Genomic DNA, 8939 nt, shown 5'->3' on the forward strand with positions numbered 1-8939 from the left:
CAGCAGTCCTACTATGTTACAGCAGAACTCCTGATCCAGCAGTCCTGCTATGTTACAGTAGAACTAGCGGAGTTACGGCTTGTTCCCTGTTTCGTTACGACTTTTTTCCTGTTTCGTTATGGATATATTCTAACGAAGAGAAAGTAATTTGCACAAGTGAATGAAGCTCCCTTCAAAAGGGATAAAAACATGTTTATTTCTACAGTGGCCAATCTACACTGTGTTGATCTGAAACCTTTACAGACACTTGTTCTGCGAGAATCAGCGTCTGGTAAGCTTGAAGTCCCACCGGGAAAAGCTTACCAGTGCTGGCTGAGTATGTGTTCGCCGTTCGCCAATTACGCGCTTACAGATCCCAGCCTCCGGCGACGCAATTGGTCAAAACAAATACCGAGCCAGAGAAAGTGAAAGCTCGCCTGCCGTCAGATTTGGGATCATGAATATCCAGTCTGATTGCTGAGACAACACTGCCTGTGATCCATTTCCAGCGACCACGCGGCCACGAGTGACTTCAGACACAGGGGCGTTGCGAGCGATTCCTTGACTAGCCGGTTATGAGCGTTGTGCTGCTTTCCCACCAGGCCTGAATCTCTCCCCTCACATAGTCAACTTAAATAAACTGGGCTTGTGCATGAAACTCTTGCCTCAGGCTGCCGCTCGCTGCTCTCTGTAGGCTCTTTAAAAAGCGTGTGCATCCTTGAGCTCGGAGAAAGGCTTGAAGACATCGCGTTAATGTCATGACTGGTGTGTGTTGCCATGGCTGTGCTTGTAAATACACTTTTGCATGCGTCTAATATCTGCATGTTTGTGCGTAGCCATACATGCGTGCGTGCGTGCGTCTGTATATCTATGCATGTGCATGTGTGGTGGTAGGCACACGTCGGTTTATACATGCCTTTATATGGGCGTGTGTGTCTATGCTTAGGCATGTGTGTATTTGAGGGGAAGGGGGGGATTTTGACAGCGTGTTTGTGTGTGTGTGCATGCGTGTTTAACAGTGTGTGCGGATGTGTCGAGGTGTGGACTTAGATTAGTGCGTTCAACATTATGCTACAGGAGCTCAACCGTGTAGCCTTCTGACACCTGAGTCTCAAATGACTGCCCACTAGGCCATTGCACACGCCCTGTGCACAGTCCTCACTTTTATCTACACACACACGCTCACTCATGCACAGACACGTACACAGGGCGCCCGGTTCAAACCAAAGGTTCCAACCAAAAGATACCTCTCTCTCTCCGTCTCTCATCTTTTCATCTCTCTAGCTGTTCCTCCATCTAACAGATGGCTGACCCATCTGTTCCTCTCTCTCTCCCTCCCTCTCCCTCTGTCTGTCTGTCTCTCCCTCTCTCTCTGCCCAAGATATGTCTACATCCATTCCCCCCCTCCTCCCCCTCTGATGCTCACTCACTCCAGAGGGTGGCATGCCAACTCATCCCTTCACCCCTCATCCGCTCACCGCTCACTCACTCAACACATTGTGTGTGTGTGTGTGTGTGTGTGTGTGTGTGTGTGTGTGTGTGTGTGTGTGTGTGTGTGTGTGTGTGTGTGTGTGTGTGTGTGTTTGTGTGTGTTTTTGTTACCTATATTAAAAACGCTGTGGGTTGGATTCGTGTTTTGTGTGTGTGTGTGTGTGTGTGTGTGTGTGTGTGTGTGTGTGTTTGTGTGTGTCTTCGTCCTCCAGTGGGTTATAATTGGGTTGTGTGTGTGTGTGTGTGTGTGTGTGTGTGTGTGTGTGTGTGTGTGTGTGTGTGTGTCTTTCTGTCTGTCTTGTAAAGAGGAGTGTTGCGTTGCACGGCTCTCATGGGAAAGACATTCTAATCTCACCTCGCTGTGTCAGCACTCAACATACTGTCCAACAGTAGGCTATTGCTGAGCTTCATGGCTCTCAATATCCTGCCTGCTATACTGGACAGCTCAGTTCCCTGAGCAAGAGGCCCAGCCCTCCCTGTTTGTAATGTGTAATCCAGCAGTCCCACTATGCTACAGCAGAACTCCTGATCCAGCAGTCCCACTATGTTACAGCAGAACTCCTGATCCAGCAGTCCCATTATGTTACAGCAGAACTCCTGATCCAGCAGTCCCACTATGTTACAGCAGAACTCCTGATCCAGCAGTCCTACTATGTTACAGCAGAACTTCTTGCTGGGGGGGGGGAAGAGAGCCTGGGCTGGAAACCAAGAGCGGAGTTCCTGGTTTCCTCCTCCCCCTCTGATGCTCACTCACTCCAGAGGGTGGCATGCCAACTCACCCCTTCACCCCTCACTCACTCAAGCACTCAACACATTGTGTGTGTGTGTGTATTTTTGTTACCGATTATAAAAACGCTGTGGGTTGGATTAGTTTGTGTGAGTGTGTGTGTGTGTGTGTGTGTGTGTGTGTGTGTGTGTGTGTGTGTGTGTGTGTGTGTGTGTGTGTGTGTGTGTGTGTGTGTGTGTGTGTGTGTGTGTGTGTGTTCGTCCACCAGTTTGTCAGTGTCCATCATTTAGAATTTGGAAGTGCTTATGTTTGTGGGTTGTAATTGTTTGTGTGTGTGTGTGTGTGTGTCTGTGTGTGTCTGTGTGTGTGTCTGTATCCACATCAGTTTGAGTGTGGAAGTGCTTATGTTTGTGTACACATCTGCTTATGGTGGCACATTTGTCTGAAGTGTGCTGGACACAAACCATCTGTGAGCAATGTGTGTGTGTGTGTGTGTGTGTGTGTGTGTGTGTGTGTGTGTGTGTGTGTGTGTGTGTGTGTGTGTGTGTGTGTGTGTGTGTGTGTGTGTGTGTGTGTGTGTGTGTGTGTGTGTGTGCGCGTGTGTGTGATTCCCTGCCCGCCAGCCTGCATGCATGGGTGCCTTTGTGTGTGAAAGACAATTATTGCAATTTAGTCGCCAAAATTCTATTACTTTTTCATAGCTTGACTTATATTTGAATGACACTGAAATATGAATCATATTTAACATTCAAATTTTCATAGCTTTTTTGGTGCACATTCTGGCAAAACCTTCATAAACGCCTCGCCCCTCCGAATCCGTATCGACACTGAAAACCAAAAAAAAAAAAGTATTTTACATAGTCTTCCTCTACCTTCCTACAGAACAAAAAGGCTATTCCAGTAACAGTCTTAAGTGTAACACTTATACGAGTGTCGTTTCAGAATTTCTGGCTGCATCTAAGTGTGAACATATGCCTTCTCTCTCCCCCTCTACCTGCCAGTCTCTCCCTCGTTCTGTCTCTCTCTCTCTCTTACCTCTCTCGCTATGCTCTATCCATCTCCCTTTAGTCATTACCCATGTCGCCTTGTCACTCACACATCTCTCCCTCTCTCTCCCCCCCCCCCACTCTCTCTCTCTTTGACCTTGCCATTAAAGATAGCTAAAGAAGTGACAGAGGGAGGGGCAGTGGGGGGAGGGAGGGGCAGTGGGGGGAGGGAGGGGCAGTGGGGGGGGATGTATGATTGACAGGCGAGCACAAGGCCGACCTTACGCACACATAAATACCGACAGCTTACACACACACACACACACACACACACACACACACACACACACACACACACACACACACACACACACACACACACACACACACACACACACACACACACACACACACACACACACACACGGTACAGTGTATGGTACTGGTAGGAAGCAGATATTCAGATAAACAGGAGCTGCCGGGGGTCAGGATAAGCCGGAGCTAATGATTGGTTTAGACACCTGTGGCGGGGGAGTCAACCGGGAGAAAAGGGAGGAGGAGGAAGAGGAAGATGGGGAGGGGAATTACTGGTCGACAAACAGACAGCCATGGAGACAGGGAGACAAGCATACAGACAGGAAGAAAAGCAGATAGACAGGCACCCAGACAGACATAAACAGACAAAGCCATGCAGACACAGTCGACAGACATGCAAACAGACAGACAGCCATGCACACAGACATGCAAACAGACAGACAGCCATGCACACAGACATGCACACAGACAGGTAGCGACAAGCATCCAGGTGCCTGCAGGAGGTGGACGGGCAGAAAGGCCGGGCCATGTGTCGTGCAGCAGCGGGACTCTTATTGGGCGGTGCGTGCGTCCATGAGCCCCCACCACGAACCCCTCAACACTCAAAACAATAAGAGACTTTTTAAAAAGGTGCACTACCCACAGAACGCCTACGTCAGCACACAGTGCTCGCTGCAGATAGGCTGTCGATTGCGCTGAAGGTCGATGGAGGAGTGAGGACATGGGAGGAAGCATGTTCGGCCGGCTGAAACGTCGAACACCAGCAAACGCACACACAGGGAGGGAAGGACGAGTCACAGGTGTGTGCGTGTGTGTCGGCGTGCATTGTCCTGCCTTTGTGGTTGTAGCGTCCACACTTGTAAGCAGTATGCATCCTGTGTGCACGTGCTTGGCTCATAGTGAGTGCATGTTTTAGAGTGCGAGAAATATGCATGTACGTTCACACACATTCTCCTTCCCTCAGCTGGTACCATAGACCCACCTGCTGTGGCCAGCTGTGGTCACACAGAGAGGGAGAGACAGAGAGAGACAGGGAGGGACAGAGAGAGAGACAGGGAGAGAGGCTGAACCTCCAGCAGAGAAGAAACAGGAAGGCAGGGGAGGTTTTGAGGGGAGGGCGAGGAGATGACAGGAAAGCAGGGGAGGGGAGGAGAGTATAGAGGGGAGAGGAGGGGTGAGGAAAGGAGGTACGAGAGTCCCTTGGGAGAGGAGTTAGAGATGGGAGAAAGCGAGGGGAGAGGGGAAAAGGCGAAAGATTCAGAGGGGAGGAGAAGAGACCGGCTAAGAGGTGTAACCGAGGGCATCGGGCCAACTGTATTTTAAGTTGGCCTGTTGCCGCCCCAAAGCCTCACCCCCCCCCCCACACACACACACACACACACATACACTCACTCCTCCCCTATCAGGTCTTAGTTGGGTTGATAGCATTTGAATCCACACAGTATGCATCCACAGACAGATGCTCTGCAGCGTGAGCATACAGACACACACACACACACACACACACACACACACACACACACACGCACGGCATGCTCAGTGCGAACCACCCGAGGAACAAATTACAGTACAGATGCTTTCAAAGGCAAATGAGCATATGTCATGATGCATCTCGACCGAAAAAGTACCTTGCCTTACACACACACACACACACATTTTCTCTCTTTCACACACACCAAAACTTTCTCCTTCATACTCACACCCACTTTCTCTCTTTCACACACAAGCACACAAACACACAGAGACATACACAGAAGGATCCTCCTATCTGCTCCTATACACATCAGCTCCCTCTCTTTCTCTCTCACACACACACACACACACACACACACACACACACACACACACACACACACACACACACACACACACACACACACACACACACACACACACACACACACACACACACACCGTGTTGGATCAACCTTGATCACATGTGATCTCAGCAACAGCGGCCTCCCCCCTCCCTCCACCCCCCCCCCCCCCCCCCAGGTTTCGTATCAGACCTTCTGCCTCCTTCGCCACCCTCCATTACACCTTTGCCCGTGCTACGCTGCCTCCCCTCACACCCGTGGCCGCCCCCATCACCCCTGGAGCGTCACGTCCTCCAGTCAGAAGCCGTTTACGACAAACGTAAGCAAGAGTCGCCGGCGCAGCAGGACAGATTTGCAGGACAATCGAGTAGAAATATTCAAATCTAAAGAGCCAACACGGATTTAAGACTTTGGAAGCTTCAAATAACGTTGCAGGAGGGAAGGAATTGCCGAGGTAGCAGCGAAATGAGATCGTTAAGTTCAGGTGTGTGTGTGTGTGTGTGTGTGTGTGTGTGTGTGTGTGTGTGTGTGTGTGTGTGTGTGTGTGTGTGTGTGTGTGTGTGTGTGTGTGTGTGTGTGTGTGTGTGTGTGTGTGTGTGTGTGTGTGTGCGTGTATATGCATACGAGCATGTATCTGCGTGTGTGAGCGTGAGTTAATATTAAGTTGCTCATAATTCTTGCCACGAAACTGGAGTGAGCATGAGGTTACGGAAATAAAAAACACAACAGGGTCATAAACCATCCGTGTGTGTGTCTGTGTGCGTGTGTGCATGCCTGCGTGTGCGAGTGTCTCCCCACATCGCCGTAATGAACTTCACAGTAGTTGCCTGCTAACGTGTGTATATTCTGAAATAAATTATTTCCACGGGAAAAGACTTCAGTGAGCACAGAGGGGAGACAAACAATGTTAATGTTTTATGCTTGGGGACACACACACAAACACACAGTCAGACAGACACACACACCTGAGCGGTTTAACAACTGTTCTCAGGGTACCTTGACGGGAAGAGTAAACGTGGCGGCAGCAACGATTCTCGACAAGCAACAACAACAACAACAACAACAACAAGATGGGAGGAAACAGAGACGAGAGAGAGGATTGAGAGATGGTAGTGGTTGGTTGGACGGCGATAAAGAGGGGCGTGAGACGTAGTGGGGGGCCCTGGAGGGATTAAAGGGGTTTGGGGGGGGGGGGGGGGGGGGGGGCAGACAAAGTGAAGACCTTGCTGCAAGGGGCGGAAGGTGGAAGATGTGGTATGCAGATGAACAATAAAGTCAAGCAGGTCAAGGAGAAGGGAGAGTGTGGCAGCATATCTGTATTGTTTGCGCTGTAATTATTTTGGTTTGAGGGACTTCCTCTTGAGAAAGCGGCCTGTATAATAAATGACTGCATTGTTTATTGAAATAACTCTTTTGGACGAGACAGACGAACTGGGTTGGAAGAGAGAGAGATTGGGCAGTAGCCTAGAGCCTCCGGTGGGAATTGAACCTGTAGTCTCTACAAGGCGTATTGCCTCTATGGTTCCCAAGCTAGCAGGTGGAGCAGCCCGGCGTCCAGGTGTACAGGTGTAGCATACATCTATGTGTGTGTTTGTCTGGGTGTGTGCCTGGAGGCGTGGTGGAGGCCACTGGGTCGTCAGATCTTCCTCCCAGGCGTTTTTGTCTCAAATGGGAAACGCTGACGCCTGCATAGGGAAATGCTCCACAGGAGTGTAACTGGCCAGAGAGGGCGGGACTTTCAGTGACATGGGTTTAGGGGCAAGCCAGAAGGCGGGACTTTCAGTGACATGAGTTTAGAGGCGAGGGTGAAGGAGGGACTTTTGACAGTGGGATATCCGTTTCCTGTTGCATGTTTTGGATGCGTCCAAAACATGTTAAATTATTCGTAAAATAATCATGTTCTCTTGGTTTTTGTTTTGGTTCTCCTTGTCATGTTCTTATATTTCTCGCTCCGGGGACTGTGAACTGGTGTCCCTATTTCATAGGATGTAAGAGAACGGATATTGCGTTCGGGTAGACCGATGGAACGATAAAAACCATGGACTCCACAGGGGATGGGCTATCAGGGCCATGGACAGTGACCCAGCAGGAAGTAAGCCATATCGGGCGTAGCACAAAAATATCTGTAGCGAAACAGCCCAAATATATGAAAATTATAGCCTGGCTCCGCCCGCCTAAGTACTTCCGCTCAATTTGAATTTCCCTTCAGTACTAGGTCTGGACCTGCTGTATGTAATTTGGTTTTCTGGCGCCGCCACAGCGGCCGCCAATCAGCGAACAGAGGGCGTGTCTGAGAACAATGACGATAAAGTCGTACGCCAGTTTGAGTTGTTGTTGTAGGTCGGTAGTTGATTTACAATGTGCGATAAATTAAATTCGACGAACAAACCCTGCAGCTGTCGTTGACGGACATTTTCGTGCAGACGCGCAAGGTGTTTGGTTTGTGTACAACCTGCGCGTGATTCCCGGCGCATGACATACGTCACAACCAAACGTTAGCGATTGGTTATGGCAGATCCAGAGTGGCACTGGGCAGATCCAATAATTTTAAACTTCAACAGACACCCGCCTTCAAGTGGGTTAACGTTTGTCAATTGATTAGGTCCAGACTCTCTGTACAAATGAAATGAAATGAAGTGAAGTACGAGAGTCTGGTAGAACCAGGCTATGAAAATTAGGCATAAAAATCTGAATGTATTATGTTTGAGTGTGCATGCATGCCACGGAGCAACACAACCGTCTATAACCTGAAATTACTAGCTGGCCCATGAAACCTCCCCACATACAGAAGCTCACTGCAGGAGAGAGAGACAGAGAGACAGAGACCCAGAGAGAGATGGAGAGAGAGCGCAAGGGAGAGAGAGAGGGGAAAAGACAGAGAGAGAGAGTGAGAGAGAGATAGAGAGAGAGAGTGTGAGAGAGTGAGAGCAAGAAAGAGCGAGACAGAGAGAAGTCAAGAGTCTCAGCAAGTCAAGGAGAACCAAAGTCAGCGGGCCGGTGCCAGGGAGGCTGGGAGACGTGAGTCATTAAGGGCTCAGAGATGGAAGATGGCTTGTAGGTTCGTGAGAACCTCGCGAATTGGAGCTGGCACCAGTTTGTGGGGGAGTTGAGGGGGAGGTGAGGGTGTACTGCCAACATCAAAGTGTAAAAAAAGTAGTTTCCTGGCATTGAAATTCACCGGGGGAGAAATACGTTGAAATAAACCGACATATTGCGCACCCCTTTTGGACAGTAACCTAACTTTCCTCACTAACCTAACTTAACTTAAGACACACACACACACACACACACTCACACACACAGGGTACTTCTTTGTGCATTTAGCAATACGTATATATATATACACACATTATACATACACCTACACACCCATTTACATACACATTGATGCATCTAAACATATTTGCATACATACATATTCACACACCTGACGTTAAAACAACATAAATGGTAAACGTTAAAACAACAACATCCACATGATCCGACATACACACACATCTACACTAAAACAATAACATAAATCGAGATATGTCCCTATAAATGCACCTAAACCTACTTGGGTGCACACACACACACACACACACACACACACCACCTCTAGCACCTGTATGTTAGCACCTGGGT

The sequence above is a fragment of the Gadus macrocephalus genome, chromosome 8, assembly GCF_031168955.1.
Source record: "Gadus macrocephalus chromosome 8, ASM3116895v1".
Taxonomy (NCBI): Eukaryota; Metazoa; Chordata; class Actinopteri; order Gadiformes; family Gadidae; genus Gadus; species Gadus macrocephalus.